Source organism: Rhinoderma darwinii, unplaced genomic scaffold (assembly GCF_050947455.1).
Source record: "Rhinoderma darwinii isolate aRhiDar2 unplaced genomic scaffold, aRhiDar2.hap1 Scaffold_717, whole genome shotgun sequence".
NCBI lineage: Eukaryota > Metazoa > Chordata > Amphibia > Anura > Rhinodermatidae > Rhinoderma > Rhinoderma darwinii.
Genome location: NW_027464278.1, coordinates 18,919 through 40,877, shown reverse-complemented (window position 1 = coordinate 40,877; position 21,959 = coordinate 18,919). Strand labels below are relative to the sequence as shown.

The window sequence follows — 21,959 nt, the reverse complement described above, 5'->3', positions numbered from 1 at the left end:
TGCTCCCTGTGATGTGTGTATAGTTGTGATATCACTGCTGTATACTGCTCCCTGTGATGTGTATATAGATGTGACATCACTGCTGTATACTGCTCCCTGTGATGTGTGTATAGATGTGATATCACTGCTGTATACCGCTCCCTGTGATGTGTGTATAGTTGTAATATCACTGCTGTATACTGCTCCCTGTGATGTGTGTACTATTGTGACATCACTGCTGTATACTGCTCCATGTGATGTGTGTATAGTTGTGACATCACTGCTGTATACGGCTCCCTGTGATGTGTGTATAGTTGTGATATCACTGCTGTATACGGCTCCCTGTGATGTGTGTATAGTTGTGATATCACTGCTGTATACTGCTCCCTGTCATGTGTGTATAGTTGTGACATCACTGCTGTATACGGCTCCCTGTAATGTGTGTATAGATGTGACATCACTGCTGTATGCCGCTCCCAGTGATGTGTGTACTATTGTGACATCAGTGCTGTATATTGCTCCATGTGATGTGTGTATAGTTGTGACATCACTGCTGTATACTGCTCCCGATGATGTGTGTACTATTGTGACATCACTGCTGTATACTGCTCCCTGTGATGTGTGTATAGATGTGATATCACTGCTGTATACTGCTCCCTGTGATGTGTGTACTATTGTGACATCACTGCTGTATACTGCTCCCTGTGATGTGTGTATAGATGTGACATCACTGCTGTATACTGCTCCCTGTGATGTGTGTATAGTTGTGACATCACTGATGTATACTGCTCCCTGTGATGTGTGTATAGATGTGACATCACTGCTGTATACTGCTCCCTGTGATGTGTGTATAGTTGTGATATCACTGCTGTATACTGCTCCCTGTGATGTGTATATAGATGTGACATCACTGCTGTATACTGCTCCCTGTGATGTGTGTATAGATGTGATATCACTGCTGTATACCGCTCCCTGTGATGTGTGTATAGTTGTAATATCACTGCTGTATACTGCTCCCTGTGATGTGTGTACTATTGTGACATCACTGCTGTATACTGCTCCATGTGATGTGTGTATAGTTGTGACATCACTGCTGTATACGGCTCCCTGTGATGTGTGTATAGTTGTGATATCACTGCTGTATACGGCTCCCTGTGATGTGTGTATAGTTGTGATATCACTGCTGTATACTGCTCCCTGTGATGTGTGTATAGTTGTGACATCACTGCTGTATACGGCTCCCTGTGATGTGTGTATAGTTGTGATATCACTGCTGTATACTGCTCCCGGTGATGTGTGTATAGTTGTGATATCACTACTGTATCCTGCTCCCTGTGATGTGTGTATAGATCTGATATCACTGCTGTATACGGCTCCCTGTGATGTGTGTATAGATGTGACATCACTGCTGTATACTGCTCCCTGTGATGTGTGTATAGATGTGACATCACTGCTGTATACGGCTCCCTGTGATGTGTGTGTATAGATGTGACATCACTGCTGTATACGGCTCCCTGTGATGTGTGTACAGTTGTGACATCAGTGCTGTATACTGCTCCCTGTGATGTGTGTACAGTTGTGACATCACTGCTGTATACTGCTCCCTGTGATGTGTGTATAGATGTGACATCACTGCTGTATACGGCTCCCTGTGATGTGTATAGATGTGACATCACTGCTGTATACGGCTCCCTGTGATGTGTGTATATAGATGTGACATCACTGCTGTATACGGCTCCCTGTGATGTGTGTATAGATGTGACATCACTGCTGTATATGGCTCCCTGTGATGTGTGTACAGTTGTGATATCACTGCTGTATACTGCTCCCTGTGATGTGTGTATAGATGTGATATCACTGCTGTATACTGCTCCCTGTGATGTGTGTACAGTTGTGACATCACTGCTGTATGCTGCTCCCTGTGATGTGTGTATAGATGTGACATCACTGCTGTATACTGCTCCCTGTGATGTGTTTATAGATGTGACATCACTGCTGTATACTGCTCCCTGTGATGTGTGTATAGTTGTGATATCACTGCTGTATACTGCTCCCTGTGATGTGTGTATAGATGTGACATCACTGCTGTATACGGCTCCCTGTGATGTGTGTATAGATGTGACATCACTGCTGTATACTCCTCCCTGTAATGTGCGTACTACTGACATCACTGCTGTATACTCCTCCCTGTGATGTGTGTATAGATGTGACATCACTGCTGTATACTGCTCCCTGTGATGTGTATATAGTTGTGATATCACTGCTGTATACTGCTCCCTGTGATGTGTGTATAGTTGTGACATTACTGCTGTATACTGCTCCATGTGATGTGTGTATAGTTGTGACATCACTGCTGTATACTGCTCCCTGTGATGTGTGTATAGATGTGACATCACTGCTGTATACGGCTCCCTGTGATGTGTGTATAGATGTGACATCACTGCTGTATACGGCTCCCTGTGATGTGTGTATAGATGTGACATCACTGCTGTATATGGCTCCCTGTGATGTGTGTACAGTTGTGATATCACTGCTGTATACTGCTCCCTGTGATGTGTGTATAGATGTGATATCACTGCTGTATACTGCTCCCTGTGATGTGTGTACAGTTGTGACATCACTGCTGTATGCTGCTCCCTGTGATGTGTGTATAGATGTGACATCACTGCTGTATACTGCTCCCTGTGATGTGTTTATAGATGTGACATCACTGCTGTATACTGCTCCCTGTGATGTGTGTATAGTTGTGATATCACTGCTGTATACTGCTCCCTGTGATGTGTGTATAGATGTGACATCACTGCTGTATACGGCTCCCTGTGATGTGTGTATAGATGTGACATCACTGCTGTATACTCCTCCCTGTAATGTGCGTACTACTGACATCACTGCTGTATACTCCTCCCTGTGATGTGTGTATAGATGTGACATCACTGCTGTATACTGCTCCCTGTGATGTGTATATAGTTGTGATATCACTGCTGTATACTGCTCCCTGTGATGTGTGTATAGTTGTGACATTACTGCTGTATACTGCTCCATGTGATGTGTGTATAGTTGTGACATCACTGCTGTATACTGCTCCCTGTGATGTGTGTATAGATGTGACATCACTGCTGTATACGGCTCCCTGTGATGTGTGTATAGATGTGACATCACTGCTGTATACGGCTCCCTGTGATGTGTGTATAGTTGTGATATCACTGCTGTATACTACTTCCTGTAATGTGCGTACTATTGTGACATCACTGCTGTATACTGCTCTCTGTGATGTGTTTATAGATGTGACATCACTGCTGTATACTGCTCCCTGTGATGTGTGTATAGTTGTGATATCACTGCTGTATACTGCTTCCTGTAATGTGCGTACTATTGTGACATCACTGCTGTATACTGCTCTCTGTGATGTGTGTATAAATGTGACATCGCTGCTGTATACTCCTCCCTGTGATGTGTGTATAGATGTGACATCACTGCTGTATACTGCTCCCTGTGATGTGTGTATAGATGTGACATCACTGCTGTATACTGCTCCTTGTGATGTGTGTATAGATGTGACATCACTGCTGTATACTGCTCCTTGTAATGTGCGTCCTATTGTGACATCACGGAATCTGTAGGAGTATTGAGCCATGTTACGGAGCTGTGGGATTAGTCTGGATATATAGAGAAGAAGAGATATATCTCCAGGCCATCATGCTGTTACGATTATTTCTCATTGTGACTGTGCTTTTAGCGTCTGTGGAAGGCGCTCCTATCGGTATCCGCGGATATGAATCGGTTGCGGAGAATCGGATAAATACAAGTAAGTGCATTACCAGATATACAGTGAATAAGGGGTTAATGCTGGTGGACAGGTCAATGATCTGATAGGACTGATCCACGTGTTCAGTCCAGTAACACATAGATTATACATGGACGCCTGAGGCTGGATCATACACAGCGGTTACTTCTGGGGGTTACAGCCTTTTTCCCACTTTTTTGCCCAAAATGCTGCAGCCGAATGTTACTATAAAGTGTAGAATAAAATATAAGACGGTGACTCGCTCAGCGCTCAGTGTTGTGGTGTCTTGTGCTGATGGGGGTCAGTGGCGTGACTTTCACACAGCGTGCTCTGGGTATTGCGGATTTTTCTGGCGTTTTTGAAGTTCTATAGAGAAGCCTACGGAAAAAAAACGTCAAAGAACGAAAAAAACACATTCAAAATCACCATTAAAAAGGCTTGAAACAAATGTTTAAAAACTCTGAAAAAAAGTGTTTGTGAAGGAAGCGTAATAGTGTTCTATCCATGATAGATAGATAGATAGATAGATAGATAGATAGATAGATAGATAGATAGATAGATAGATAGATAGATAGATATGAGATAGATAGATATAGATAGATAGATAGATAGATAGATAGATAGATAGATAGATAGATAGATAGATAGATAGATAGATAGATAGATAGATAGATAGATAGATAGATAGATAGATAGATAGATAGATAGATAGGAGATAGATATGAGATAGATAGATAGATAGATAGATAGATAGATAGATAGATAGATAGATAGATAGATAGATAGATAGATAGATAGATAGATAGATAGATAGATAGATAGAAAGATAGATAGATAGGAGATAGATAGATAGATAGATAGATAGATAGATAGATAGATAGATAGATAGATAGATAGATAGATATGAGATAGATAGATAGATAGATAGATAGATAGATAGATAGATAGATAGATAGATAGATAGATAGATAGATAGATAGATATGAGATAGATAGATAGATAGATAGATAGATAGATAGATAGATAGATAGATAGATAGATAGATAGATAGATAGATAGGAGATAGATATGAGATCGATAGATAGATAGATAGATAGATAGATAGATAGATAGATAGATAGATAGATAGATAGATAGATAGATAGATAGATAGATAGATAGGAGATAGATATGAGATAGATAGATAGATAGATAGATAGATAGATAGATAGATAGATAGATAGATAGATAGATAGATAGATAGATAGATAGATAGATAGATATGAGATAGATAGATAGATATGAGATAGATAGATAGATAGATAGATAGATAGATAGATAGATAGATAGATAGATAGATAGATAGATAGATAGATATGAGATAGATATGAGATAGATAGATAGATAGATAGATAGATAGATAGATAGATAGATAGATAGATAGATATGAGATAGATAGATATGAGAGAGATAGATAGATATTGGCAATGCTAATATGTATTTGGTCCTGCCAATAAAGCTTCTTTGAATTGAATTGATAGATAGATAGATAGATAGATAGATAGATAGATAGATAGATAGATAGATAGATAGATAGATGATAGATAGATAGATAGATAGATAGATAGATAGATAGATAGATAGATATGAGATAGATAGATAGATAGATAGATAGATAGATAGATAGATAGATAGATATGAGATAGATAGATAGATAGATAGATAGATAGATAGATAGATAGATAGATAGATAGATAGATAGATATGAGATAGATAGATAGATAGATAGATAGATATGAGATAGATAGATAGATAGATAGATAGATAGATAGATAGATAGATAGATAGATAGATAGATAGATAGATAGATATGAGATAGATAGATAGATAGATAGATAGATAGATAGATAGATAGATAGATAGATAGATAGATAGATAGATAGATAGATAGATAGATAGATAGATAGATAGCAGCACCACATACCACCACCAAGCAGGACCCAGGACACAAGCATCAGACAAGCCACCCGCAAGTCACAATGTCCTGATACTGTCCTAATAATTGACTCAAATGGCAAATACCTTAATACACGGCGACTCTTCCCAGGAAAAAGGGTCAGTAAAATTCACTGTGCAACTATCCAACAAGTCACATCAGTCATCAATAACCCACATTTTACCAATCCAAACCATCTCATTATACACACGGGTACAAACAACCTCCAAGACCAGCAACAGCAGATTGCAGAACAACTGACCCAACTAACAAAGACGGCACAACAAAAGTTCCCTGACAGTAAAATAATTCTATCATCCGTGCTCCCAAGAAAAGATATGCCCAACGAGATCACCCAGGCCATCAACACAAAGCTGGCAGCGAACATCAGCTCAATGTCAAACATCAGCCTGGCACAACACCCCTCCATAGAGCAGCACCACCTGTATGATGACAAACACCTCAACAAACGAGGGGTCAGCCTTCTGGCCAAAGAACTGAAAGACATTGTGCTGAACAGACCCCCCAGACCTGGACCCCACACCAGCCAAAGCCAAAACATGGAGACATCACTAACAATGAAAAGACCCCAAACTCCACACACCTCACTACACCCAGGAGAAAAACCCCTTTACCCAAGGTCAGACCAACAGAGGCAAAAGCCATGGAGGAAACCCCCTGCCTCACACAGAGACACGCAGGGGAGAGACATGGAGGAAACCCCCTGCCCCACACAGAGACACACAGAGCAGAGACATGGAGGAAACCTCCTGCCTCACACAGAGACACGCAGAGCAGAGACATGGAGGAAACCCCCTGCCTCACACAGAGACACGCAGATCAGAGACATGGAGGAGATAAAGACCCTGCTCAGCACTCTATGTAAAAAACTAATGTGACTGTACAACACGAGAACATCTACAACACATCCAACAGTCACATCTCCAGCCCGTCCTACACAGCGCCGCTCATTACAAGGTATATGGACACACAATGACGTCCTTTATAATCAGCAGCTGGAATATTCAAGGCCTCAACGCCTCAGCCTTTGGATGCAAAACTAACGATCCAGACTTCAACCAAAGACTGAAAAATATCGATATACAAATCCTCCTGGAAACATGGACTAGGACAGAGAATGAGTCCCTGGTGCCCACTGGATACAGGGAAATCTCTGTCCCCGCCCTGAAAAATAAACACATCAAGCAGGGCCGGTGTTCAGGAGGAATATTAGTCTGGTACAAGGAGGAGCTCCATGAGCAGATCAAAGCCGTGAAGCGAGGAGACAGCCACATCTGGATAAGAATAGGCCGCTCCATCCTCACCTCTCAGTCTGACATGTATCTCTGCGCAACGTACATCGCACCGCCAGAGTCCCCGTACTCCAACCCAGACAGCTTTGAGATTATACAAAGGGAAGCCGCCCATTTCCAGACCCTGGGCAGCGTTCTCATCTACGGAGACCTCAATGCAAGAACGGGGAGAGATAAAGACTACCTGACCAATGATGGAAACATCTTCATCTTTGGAGCAGAGGCCGACTGTCAGAACTCCCTACAGAAAGAGAGAAACAGCTATGACAGCACCGTCAACAAAAGCGGGAAAAAACTATTGAATCTATGTCGAAGCTTAGGACTCCACATACTGAATGGCCGCACCAAGGGAGACTCTTTAGGAAGGTATACACTAAACTCCCATGTAGGCAGCAGTGTAATAGACTATGCCATCACGGACATGGACCCCGCAAACATTGGCGCACTCATAGTCACTCCACAAACGCACCTGTCAGATCACAACCAATTACTTCTATACATCAAATCCACAACCAAACCATCTGCACAAAAACCGCATCAAACCGGCCTCTTCAACCTGCCCCCATCTTATAAATGGTCCAAAACGTCAACTATAAAATATAAAGAGACAATGAACAGACCAGAAGTGCAGGAGATGCTTCACAACCTCTACAACAAGGTGTATGAGACCAGCCCAGGAGGGGTAAATCAGGCCGTAAATGACCTCAATAATATATTCTATACCATGGCAGAGAGGTCCGACCTGAAAAGATGTGACTACAAGAGGCCACAAGAAATACATCCTAACGGTTGGTTTGACCGTGAGTGCAAAGAAGTACGGAAGACCCTAAGAAATGCCTCAAATAAGAAGCACCGAGACCCAAACAACACCGGTCTGAAGGAGGCCTACAGCAACATACAGAGGCAATACAAGACCATCCTCCGAAAGAAAAAACAAAGGCACATCTCCACCAAACTTACCCAACTCCAAGACGCCCTCCATGACAACTCGTTCTGGGAATTATGGAAACACATGGGCAAAAATTGCAAGAAAAACAACCTTCATATCCAAAATGGCAACATCTGGCTCCAATATTTCAAGGACCTCTACAAAGATATCCCGAAAGAAGAACAAAGCCAAGAACAAAAACAAATAATATCAAAATTGAAGGCGATGGAGGAAACACTTAAAGATTCTCAAAACCCCCTGGATACACCAATAACACTGCAAGAAGTAACAGAGAGAACCTCAGACATAAGGTGTAAAAAATCCAGCGGCCTAGACAGAATCTCACCAGAAATGATAAAACACAGCCCGCCAGAAATACAGGCCGCAATAGTAAAACTATTTAATATAGTGCTGAGTGCCGGCTACTTCCCGCAAATCTGGAACCAAGGCCTTATAACACCAATCCACAAGAGTGGGGACAGGTACGACCCGGCCAACTACCGAGGGATATGTGTCAGCAGCAACCTGGGGAAACTGTTCAGCAGCATCCTGAATAAGAGAATCCTCAGCTTCCTCACCCAGCACAATGTCCTCCACCAAAGCCAAGCTGGGTTCATGCCAAACCACCGCACCACTGACCACATCTACACCCTGCGCAGCCTCATCAAGAGCCACGTCCACAATACAAAGCATGGGAAGATTTACGCCTGTTTTGTGGACTTTAAGAAGGCCTTTGACTCAGTGTGGCACCCGGGCCTATTCCTGAAACTGCTGGAGAGCGGAATAGGAGGTAAAACCTATGACGTCATCAGAAGCTCCTACACAGAGAACAGATGCAGCGTGAAGGTGAACGGGAGAAGAACGGCCGATTTCCAGCAGAGCCGAGGAGTCAGACAAGGCTGCAGCCTCAGTCCAACGCTCTTCAACATCTACATCAATGAACTGGCCACAGCTCTGGAATCCTCCTCAGCACCAGGTCTCGCCCTCCATGACACCCAGGTGAAATTCCTGTTGTATGCAGATGACCTTCTGTTACTATCACCAACCGAGAAAGGTCTCCAAGACAACCTGCAAATTCTAGAAAAATTCAGCTCCACGTGGGCACTGCCCATCAATGCAAAGAAAACCAACATCATGGTGTTCCAGAAGAAAAACTCAAAATCCCCCAGGCACCCGACCATCACACTAAATAACGCCACAATCACAGCGACCGACAGATACACTTACCTGGGCCTAGAAATCAACCAATCAGGAAGCTTTAAACAAGCCATAGAGATACTGAAAGACAAGGCGTGCAAAACCTTCTATGCCATCAGAAGAAAACTCTATCACCTCAAACCACCAGTGACGGTCTGGCTGAAAATTTTTGACTCCATCATCTCCCCAATCCTCCTGTATGCCAGTGAAGTCTGGGGTCCGGACACATACCCAGACTGGTCAAGGTGGGATTCCAGCCCAACAGAAATCTTCCACCTAGAATTCTGCAAACACCTTCTCCAAGTCCATCGGAGCACCACAAATAGTGCCTGTCGGGCAGAACTGGGCAGATTCCCACTACACCTCACAATCCAGAATAGGGCGCTATCATTCTGGGCCCATCTACACAGCAGCAGGCAAAGTTCCTATCACCATAAAGCCCTGCTACACCAAGGGGTCCCAGGTAAACCAGGCCCCGCAGAACATCTCACACTGACCCGGCCTGAAGAAAATGTCACTCAGCGCGGCCTCACAAAAGCCGAAATCAAGGAGACAATAAACAAAGGCCAAGAGGAGTATATCAGTGACTGGAGGAACGACATAAAGACATCCCAGAAACTGACAATATACCGGAGTCTACAGCGGGAATATAAACTGGCGCCATATCTGGAGAAACTGCCAAACTCCAGAGACAGACAGATCCTGAGCCGCTACAGACTGAGCGCCCACAACCTGCTCATCGAATCCGGGCGCCACAGACAGACCTACAAGCCCAGGGAGAGCCGACTGTGCCAACAGTGCGACCAGGAGGCCGTGGAGGATGAGGCCCACTTCCTGCTACACTGCTCCAAATACTCAGCAGTGAGGGACACTCACTTCAGGAGACTCTCCGATCTCTTACCGGACTTCAGCTCCATGGAAGAGGAAGAGAAACTCTACATCCTGCTGGGTGAAGAGGAAACCACAGTGGGCACAGCGGCACAATATGTCACTGCATGCCATAAACTGAGAGAGACATGATATGCCATGGACTTGTATAACCCCGACCCTAGATGTGTCCCTATCCCCAAGCCCTCAGTCCCTATCCCTCATTCCCTTACTTCTTACTTGCTTTGGCAATGCTAATATGTATTTGGTCCTGCCAATAAAGCTTCTTTGAATTTGAATTTGAATTTGAATTTGATAGATAGATAGATAGATAGATATGAGATAGATAGATAGATAGATAGATAGATAGATAGATAGATATGAGATAGATAGATAGATAGATAGGAGATAGATAGATAGATAGATAGATAGATAGATAGATAGATAGATAGATAGATAGATAGATAGATAGATAGATAGATAGATAGATAGATAGATAGATAGATAGATAGATAGATAGATAGATAGAACATTGGTCGGTTGTACATTTGGTTTCTCACTTTGTTCTTTAATGTCTCTTCTTCCTTTCTAGACATCAGAGGAGACCTGCTATATGGTCCGTGCTCAACAACATGCGGTAAGAAAATAAAATTCAGATCTGACTTTCCCATATAACATTTCAATAATAAACATCCGGATGAATAGATTTCCCGTCATCCGGTCGGTGTTATCCGCTATGATACGAGTCCTGTCATTATATAATCCGGCCGGTGTTATCCGCTGTGATTCGTGGACATATACGAGTCCTGTCATTATATAATCCGGCCGGTGTTATCCGCTATGATTCGTGGACATATACGTGTCCTATCATTATATAATCCGGCCGGTGTTAGCCGCTATGATTCGTGGACATATACGAGTCCTGTCATTATATAATCCGGCCGGTATTAGCCGCTATGATTCGTGGAAATATACGATTCCTGTCATTATATAATCCGGCCCGTGTTAGCCGCTGTGATTCGTGGACATATACGAGTCCTGTCATTATATAAAACGGCCCGTGTTATCCGCTGTGATTCGTGGACATATACGAGTCCTGTCATTATATAATCCGGCCGGTGTTATCCGCTATGATTCGTGGACATATACGAGTCCTGTCATTATATAATCCGGCCGGTGTTATCCGCTATGATTCGTGGACATATATGAGTCCTTTCATTATATAATCCGGCCGATGTTATCCGCTATGATTCCTGTACATATACGAGTCCTGTCATTATATAATCCGGCCGGTGTTATCCGCTGTGATTCGTGGACATATACGAGTCCTGTCATTATATAATCCGGCCGGTGTTATCCGCTATGATTCGTGGACATATACGTGTCCTATCATTATATAATCCGGCCGGTGTTATCCGCTATGATTCGTGGACATATACGAGTCCTGTCATTATATAATCCGGCCGGTGTTAGCCGCTATGATTCGTGGACATATACGAGTCCTGTCATTATATAATCCGGCCGGTGTTATCCGCTATGATTCGTGGACATATACGAGTCCTGTCATTATATAATCCGGCCGGTGTTAGCCGCTATGATTCGTGGACATATACGAGTCCTGTCATTATCTAATCCGGCCCGTGTTAGCCGCTATGATTCGTGGACATATACGAGTCCTGTCATTATATAAGACGGCCCGTGTTATCCGCTGTGATTCGTGGACATATACGAGTCCTGTCATTATATAATCCGGCCGGTGTTATCCGCTATGATTCGTGGACATATACGAGTCCTATCATTATATAATCCGGCCCGTGTTAGCCGCTGTGATTCGTGGACATATACGAGTCCTGTCATTATATAAGACGGCCCGTGTTATCCGCTGTGATTCGTGGACATATACGAGTCCTGTCATTATATAATCCGGCCGGTGTTATCCGCTATGATTCGTGGACATATACGTGTCCTATCATTATATAATCCGGCCGGTGTTAGCCGCTATGATTCGTGGACATATACGAGTCCTGTCATTATATAATCCGGCCGGTGTTAGCCGCTATGATTCGTGGACATATACGAGTCCTGTCATTATATAATCCGGCCCGTGTTAGCCGCTGTGATTCGTGGACATATACGAGTCCTGTCATTATATAAGATGGCCCGTGTTATCCGCTGTGATTCGTGGACATATACGAGTCCTGTCATTATATAATCCGGCCGGTGTTATCTGCTATGATTCGTGGACATATACGTGTCCTATCATTATATAATCCGGCCGGTGTTATCCGCTATGATTCGTGGACATATACGAGTCCTGTCATTATATAATCCGGCCGGTGTTAGCCGCTATGATTCGTGGACATATACGAGTCCTGTCATTATATCATCCGGCCGGTGTTATCCGCTATGATTCGTGGACATATACGTGTCCTATCATTATATAATCCGGCCGGTGTTAGCCGCTATGATTCGTGGACATATACGAGTCATGTCATTATATAATCCGGCCGGTGTTAGCCGCTATGATTCGTGGACATATACGAGTCCTGTCATTATATAATCCGGCCCGTGTTAGCCGCTGTGATTCGTGGACATATACGAGTCCTGTCATTATATAAGACGGCCCGTGTTATCCGCTGTGATTCGTGGACATATACGAGTCCTGTCATTATATAATCCGGCCGGTGTTAGCCGCTATGATTCGTGGACATATACGAGTCCTGTCATTATATAATCTGGCCTGTGTTATCCGCTGTGATTCGTGGATATATACGAGTCCTGTCATTATATAATCCGGCCGGTGTTATCCGCTATGATGCGTGGACATATACGAGTCCTGTCATTATATAATACGGCCGGTGTTAGCCGCTGTGATTCGTGGACATATACGAGTCCTGTCATTATATAATCCGGCCGGTGTTATCCGCTATGATGCGTGGACATATACGAGTCTTGTCATTATATAATACGGCCGGTGTTAGCCGCTGTGATTCGTGGACATATACGACTCCTGTCATTATATAATCCGGCCTGTGTTATCCGCTGTGATTCGTGGACATATACGAGTCCTGTCATTATATAATCCGGCCGGTGTTATCCGCTATGATGCGTGGACATATACGAGTCCTGTCATTATATAATACGGCCGGTGTTAGCCGCTGTAATTCGTGGACATATACGAGTCCTGTCATTATATAATCCGGCCGGTGTTATCCGCTATGATACGAGTCCTGTCATTATATAATCCGGCCGGTGTTATCCGCTATGATTCGTGGACATATACGTGTCCTATCATTATATAATCCGGCCGGTATTAGCCGCTATGATTCGTGGACATATACGAGTCCTGTTATTATATAATCCGGCCGGTGTTAGCCGCTATGATTCGTGGACATATACGAGTCCTGTCATTATATAATCCGGCCCGTGTTAGCCGCTGTGATTCGTGGACATATAAGAGTCCTGTCATTATATAAGACGGCCCGTGTTATCCGCTGTGATTCGTGGACATATACGAGTCCTGTCATTATATAATCCGGCCGGTGTTATCCGCTATGATTCGTGGACATATACGTGTCCTATCATTATATAATCCGGCCGGTGTTAGCCGCTATGATTCGTGGACATATACGAGTCCTGTCATTATATAATCCGGCCTGTGTTATCCGCTGTGATTCGTGGACATATACGAGTCCTGTCATTATATAATCCGGCCGGTGTTATCCGCTATGATGCGTGGACATATACGAGTCCTGTCATTATATAATACGGCCGGTGTTAGCCGCTGTGATTCGTGGACATATACGAGTCCTGTCATTATATAATCCGGCCGGTGTTATCCGCTATGATGCGTGGACATATACGAGTCCTGTCATTATATAATACGGCCGGTGTTAGCCGCTGTGATTCGTGGACATATACGAGTCCTGTCATTATATAATCCGGCCGGTGTTATCCGCTATGATGCGTGGACATATACGAGTCTTGTCATTATATAATACGGCCGGTGTTAGCCGCTGTGATTCGTGGACATATACGACTCCTGTCATTATATAATCCGGCCTGTGTTATCCGCTGTGATTCGTGGACATATACGAGTCCTGTCATTATATAATCCGGCCGGTGTTATCCGCTATGATGCGTGGACATATACGAGTCCTGTCATTATATAATACGGCCGGTGTTAGCCGCTGTAATTCGTGGACATATACGAGTCCTGTCATTATATAATCCGGCCGGTGTTATCCGCTATGATACGAGTCCTGTCATTATATAATCCGGCCGGTGTTATCCGCTATGATTCGTGGACATATACGTGTCCTATCATTATATAATCCGGCCGGTATTAGCCGCTATGATTCGTGGACATATACGAGTCCTGTTATTATATAATCCGGCCGGTGTTAGCCGCTATGATTCGTGGACATATACGAGTCCTGTCATTATATAATCCGGCCTGTGTTATCCGCTGTGATTCGTGGACATATACGAGTCCTGTCATTATATAATCCGGCCGGTGTTATCCGCTATGATGCGTGGACATATACGAGTCCTGTCATTATATAATAAGGCCGGTGTTAGCCGCTGTGATTCGTGGACATATACGAGTCCTGTCATTATATAATCCGGCCCGTGTTAGGCGCTATGATTCGTGGACATATACGAGTCCTGTCATTATATAAGACGGCCCGTGTTATCCGCTGTGATTCGTGGACATATACGAGTCCTGTCATTATATAATCCGGCCGGTGTTATCCGCTATGATTCGTGGACATATACGTGTCCTATCATTATATAATCCGGCCGGTGTTAGCCGCTATGATTCGTGGACATATACGAGTCCTGTCATTATATAATCCGGCCGGTGTTAGCCGCTATGATTCGTGGACATATACGAGTCCTGTCATTATATAATCCGGCCCGTGTTAGCCGCTGTGATTCGTGGACATATACGAGTCCTGTCATTATATAAGATGGCCCGTGTTATCCGCTGTGATTCGTGGACATATACGAGTCCTGTCATTATATAATCCGGCCGGTGTTATCCGCTATGATTCGTGGACATATACGTGTCCTATCATTATATAATCCGGCCGGTGTTATCCGCTATGATTCGTGGACATATACGAGTCCTGTCATTATATAATCCGGCCGGTGTTAGCCGCTATGATTCGTGGACATATACGAGTCCTGTCATTATATCATCCGGCCGGTGTTATCCGCTATGATTCGTGGACATATACGTGTCCTATCATTATATAATCCGGCCGGTGTTAGCCGCTATGATTCGTGGACATATACGAGTCATGTCATTATATAATCCGGCCGGTGTTAGCCGCTATGATTCGTGGACATATACGAGTCCTGTCATTATATAATCCGGCCCGTGTTAGCCGCTGTGATTCGTGGACATATACGAGTCCTGTCATTATATAAAACGGCCCGTGTTATCCGCTGTGATTCGTGGACATATACGAGTCCTGTCATTATATAATCCGGCCGGTGTTATCCGCTATGATTCGTGGACATATACGTGTCCTATCATTATATAATCCGGCCGGTGTTAGCCGCTATGATTCGTGGACATATACGAGTCCTGTCATTATATAATCTGGCCTGTGTTATCCGCTGTGATTCGTGGACATATACGAGTCCTGTCATTATATAATCCGGCCGGTGTTATCCGCTATGATGCGTGGACATATACGAGTCCTGTCATTATATAATACGGCCGGTGTTAGCCGCTGTGATTCGTGGACATATACGAGTCCTGTCATTATATAATCCGGCTTGTGTTATCCGCTATGATGCGTGGACATATACGAGTCTTGTCATTATATAATACGGCCGGTGTTAGCCGCTGTGATTCGTGGACATATACGACTCCTGTCATTATATAATCCGGCCTGTGTTATCCGCTGTGATTCGTGGACATATACGAGTCCTGTCATTATATAATCCGGCCGGTGTTATCCGCTATGATGCGTGGACATATACGAGTCCTGTCATTATATAATACGGCCGGTGTTAGCCGCTGTAATTCGTGGACATATACGAGTCCTGTCATTATATAATCCGGCCGGTGTTATCCGCTATGATACGAGTCCTGTCATTATATAATCCGGCCGGTGTTATCCGCTATGATTCGTGGACATATACGTGTCCTATCATTATATAATCCGGCCGGTATTAGCCGCTATGATTCGTGGACATATACGAGTCCTGTTATTATATAATCCGGCCGGTGTTAGCCGCTATGATTCGTGGACATATACGAGTCCTGTCATTATATAATCCGGCCCGTGTTAGCCGCTGTGATTCGTGGACATATAAGAGTCCTGTCATTATATAAGACGGCCCGTGTTATCCGCTGTGATTCGTGGACATATACGAGTCCTGTCATTATATAATCCGGCCGGTGTTATCCGCTATGATTCGTGGACATATACGTGTCCTATCATTATATAATCCGGCCGGTGTTAGCCGCTATGATTCGTGGACATATACGAGTCCTGTCATTATATAATCCGGCCTGTGTTATCCGCTGTGATTCGTGGACATATACGAGTCCTGTCATTATATAATCCGGCCGGTGTTATCCGCTATGATGCGTGGACATATACGAGTCCTGTCATTATATAATACGGCCGGTGTTAGCCGCTGTGATTCGTGGACATATACGAGTCCTGTCATTATATAATCCGGCCGGTGTTATCCGCTATGATTCGTGGACATATACGTGTCCTATCATTATATAATCCGGCCGGTGTTAGCCGCTATGATTCGTGGACATATACGAGTCCTGTCATTATATAATCCGGCCTGTGTTATCCGCTGTGATTCGTGGACATATACGAGTCCTGTCATTATATAATCCGGCCGGTGTTATCCGCTATGATGCGTGGACATATACGAGTCCTGTCATTATATAATACGGCCGGTGTTAGCCGCTGTGATTCGTGGACATATACGAGTCCTGTCATTATATAATCCGGCCCGTGTTAGGCGCTATGATTCGTGGACATATACGAGTCCTGTCATTATATAAGACGGCCCGTGTTATCCGCTGTGATTCGTGGACATATACGAGTCCTGTCATTATATAATCCGGCCGGTGTTATCCGCTATGATTCGTGGACATATACGTGTCCTATCATTATATAATCCGGCCGGTGTTAGCCGCTATGATTCGTGGACATATACGAGTCCTGTCATTATATAATCCGGCCGGTGTTAGCCGCTATGATTCGTGGACATATACGAGTCCTGTCATTATATAATCCGGCCCGTGTTAGCCGCTGTGATTCGTGGACATATACGAGTCCTGTCATTATATAAGATGGCCCGTGTTATCCGCTGTGATTCGTGGACATATACGAGTCCTGTCATTATATAATCCGGCCGGTGTTATCCGCTATGATTCGTGGACATATACGTGTCCTATCATTATATAATCCGGCCGGTGTTAGCCGCTATGATTCGTGGACATATACGAGTCCTGTCATTATATAATCCGGCCGGTGTTAGCCGCTATGATTCGTGGACATATACGAGTCCTGTCATTATATAATACGGCCGGTGTTAGCCGCTGTAATTCGTGGACATATACGAGTCCTGTCATTATATAATCCGGCCGGTGTTATCCGCTATGATACGAGTCCTGTCATTATATAATCCGGCCGGTGTTATCCGCTATGATTCGTGGACATATACGTGTCCTATCATTATATAATCCGGCCGGTATTAGCCGCTATGATTCGTGGACATATACGAGTCCTGTTATTATATAATCCGGCCGGTGTTAGCCGCTATGATTCGTGGACATATACGAGTCCTGTCATTATATAATCCGGCCCGTGTTAGCCGCTGTGATTCGTGGACATATAAGAGTCCTGTCATTATATAAGACGGCCCGTGTTATCCGCTGTGATTCGTGGACATATACGAGTCCTGTCATTATATAATCCGGCCGGTGTTATCCGCTATGATTCGTGGACATATACGTGTCCTATCATTATATAATCCGGCCGGTGTTAGCCGCTATGATTCGTGGACATATACGAGTCCTGTCATTATATAATCCGGCCTGTGTTATCCGCTGTGATTCGTGGACATATACGAGTCCTGTCATTATATAATCCGGCCGGTGTTATCCGCTATGATGCGTGGACATATACGAGTCCTGTCATTATATAATACGGCCGGTGTTAGCCGCTGTGATTCGTGGACATATACGAGTCCTGTCATTATATAATCCGGCCGGTGTTATCCGCTATGATGCGTGGACATATACGAGTCCTGTCATTATATAATACGGCCGGTGTTAGCCGCTGTGATTCATGGACATATACGAGTCCTGTCATTATATAATCCGGCCGGTGTTATCCGCTATGATGCGTGGACATATACGAGTCTTGTCATTATATAATATGGCCGGTGTTAGCCGCTGTGATTCGTGGACATATACGACTCCTGTCATTATATAATCCGGCCTGTGTTATCCGCTGTGATTCGTGGACATATACGAGTCCTGTCATTATATAATCCGGCCGGTGTTATCCGCTATGATGCGTGGACATATACGAGTCCTGTCATTATATAATACGGCCGGTGTTAGCCGCTGTAATTCGTGGACATATACGAGTCCTGTCATTATATAATCCGGCCGGTGTTATCCGCTATGATACGAGTCCTGTCATTATATAATCCGGCCGGTGTTATCCGCTATGATTCGTGGACATATACGTGTCCTATCATTATATAATCCGGCCGGTATTAGCCGCTATGATTCGTGGACATATACGAGTCCTGTTATTATATAATCCGGCCGGTGTTAGCCGCTATGATTCGTGGACATATACGAGTCCTGTCATTATATAATCCGGCCTGTGTTATCCGCTGTGATTCGTGGACATATACGAGTCCTGTCATTATATAATCCGGCCGGTGTTATCCGCTATGATGCGTGGACATATACGAGTCCTGTCATTATATAATAAGGCCGGTGTTAGCCGCTGTGATTCGTGGACATATACGAGTCCTGTCATTATATAATCCGGCCCGTGTTAGGCGCTATGATTCGTGGACATATACGAGTCCTGTCATTATATAAGACGGCCCGTGTTATCCGCTGTGATTCGTGGACATATACGAGTCCTGTCATTATATAATCCGGCCGGTGTTATCCGCTATGATTCGTGGACATATACGTGTCCTATCATTATATAATCCGGCCGGTGTTAGCCGCTATGATTCGTGGACATATACGAGTCCTGTCATTATATAATCCGGCCGGTGTTAGCCGCTATGATTCGTGGACATATACGAGTCCTGTCATTATATAATCCGGCCCGTGTTAGCCGCTGTGATTCGTGGACATATACGAGTCCTGTCATTATATAAGATGGCCCGTGTTATCCGCTGTGATTCGTGGACATATACGAGTCCTGTCATTATATAATCCGGCCGGTGTTATCCGCTATGATTCGTGGACATATACGTGTCCTATCATTATATAATCCGGCCGGTGTTATCCGCTATGATTCGTGGACATATACGAGTCCTGTCATTATATAATCCGGCCGGTGTTAGCCGCTATGATTCGTGGACATATACGAGTCCTGTCATTATATCATCCGGCCGGTGTTATCCGCTATGATTCGTGGACATATACGTGTCCTATCATTATATAATCCGGCCGGTGTTAGCCGCTATGATTCGTGGACATATACGAGTCATGTCATTATATAATCCGGCCGGTGTTAGCCGCTATGATTCGTGGACATATACGAGTCCTGTCATTATATAATCCGGCCCGTGTTAGCCGCTGTGATTCGTGGACATATACGAGTCCTGTCATTATATAATCCGGCCGGTGTTATCCGCTATGATTCGTGGACATATACGTGTCCTATCATTATATAATCCGGCCGGTGTTAGCCGCTATGATTCGTGGACATATACGAGTCCTGTCATTATATAATCTGGCCTGTGTTATCCGCTGTGATTCGTGGACATATACGAGTCCTGTCATTATATAATCCGGCCGGTGTTATCCGCTATGATGCGTGGACATATACGAGTCCTGTCATTATATAATACGGCCGGTGTTAGCCGCTGTGATTCGTGGACATATACGAGTCCTGTCATTATATAATCCGGCTTGTGTTATCCGCTATGATGCGTGGACATATACGAGTCTTGTCATTATATAATACGGCCGGTGTTAGCCGCTGTGATTCGTGGACATATACGACTCCTGTCATTATATAATCCGGCCTGTGTTATCCGCTGTGATTCGTGGACATATACGAGTCCTGTCATTATATAATCCGGCCGGTGTTATCCGCTATGATGCGTGGACATATACGAGTCCTGTCATTATATAATACGGCCGGTGTTAGCCGCTGTAATTCGTGGACATATACGAGTCCTGTCATTATATAATCCGGCCGGTGTTATCCGCTATGATACGAGTCCTGTCATTATATAATCCGGCCGGTGTTATCCGCTATGATTCGTGGACATATACGTGTCCTATCATTATATAATCCGGCCGGTATTAGCCGCTATGATTCGTGGACATATACGAGTCCTGTTATTATATAATCCGGCCGGTGTTAGCCGCTATGATTCGTGGACATATACGAGTCCTGTCATTATATAATCCGGCCCGTGTTAGCCGCTGTGATTCGTGGACATATAAGAGTCCTGTCATTATATAAGACGGCCCGTGTTATCCGCTGTGATTCGTGGACATATACGAGTCCTGTCATTATATAATCCGGCCGGTGTTATCCGCTATGATTCGTGGACATATACGTGTCCTATCATTATATAATCCGGCCGGTGTTAGCCGCTATGATTCGTGGACATATACGAGTCCTGTCATTATATAATCCGGCCTGTGTTATCCGCTGTGATTCGTGGACATATACGAGTCCTGTCATTATATAATCCGGCCGGTGTTATCCGCTATGATGCGTGGACATATACGAGTCCTGTCATTATATAATACGGCCGGTGTTAGCCGCTGTGATTCGTGGACATATACGAGTCCTGTCATTATATAATCCGGCCGGTGTTATCCGCTATGATTCGTGGACATATACGTGTCCTATCATTATATAATCTGGCCGGTGTTAGCCGCTATGATTCGTGGACATATACGAGTCCTGTCATTATATAATCCGGCCTGTGTTATCCGCTGTGATTCGTGGACATATACGAGTCCTGTCATTATATAATCCGGCCGGTGTTATCCGCTATGATGCGTGGACATATACGAGTCCTGTCATTATATAATACGGCCGGTGTTAGCCGCTGTGATTCGTGGACATATACGAGTCCTGTCATTATATAATCCGGCCCGTGTTAGGCGCTATGATTCGTGGACATATACGAGTCCTGTCATTATATAAGACGGCCCGTGTTATCCGCTGTGATTCGTGGACATATACGAGTCCTGTCATTATATAATCCGGCCGGTGTTATCCGCTATGATTTGTGGACATATACGTGTCCTATCATTATATAATCCGGCCGGTGTTAGCCGCTATGATTCGTGGACATATACGAGTCCTGTCATTATATAATCCGGCCGGTGTTAGCCGCTATGATTCGTGGACATATACGAGTCCTGTCATTATATAATCCGGCCCGTGTTAGCCGCTGTGATTCGTGGACATATACGAGTCCTGTCATTATATAAGATGGCCCCCGTGTTATCCGCTGTGATTCGTGGACATATACGAGTCCTGTCATTATATAATCCGGCCGGTGTTATCCGCTATGATTCGTGGACATATACGTGTCCTATCATTATATAATCCGGCCGGTGTTAGCCGCTATGATTCGTGGACATATACGAGTCCTGTCATTATATAATCCGGCCGGTGTTAGCCGCTATGATTCGTG

At 44.2% G+C, this 21,959-nt stretch overlaps 1 long non-coding RNA gene across 1 annotated transcript in view; it reads left to right on the top strand.

Moving 5' to 3' along the window:
• Positions 1-3,700: 3,700 nt before the first annotated feature.
• Positions 3,701-21,959, top strand: part of LOC142729277 (uncharacterized) — a 30,034-nt gene continuing 11,775 nt past the window's right edge. Inside the window, exons 1-2 of the long non-coding RNA XR_012878109.1 lie at positions 3,701-3,784; positions 10,636-10,680. This is a non-coding gene — a long non-coding RNA (uncharacterized LOC142729277). The remainder of the gene's footprint in view (positions 3,785-10,635; positions 10,681-21,959) is intronic.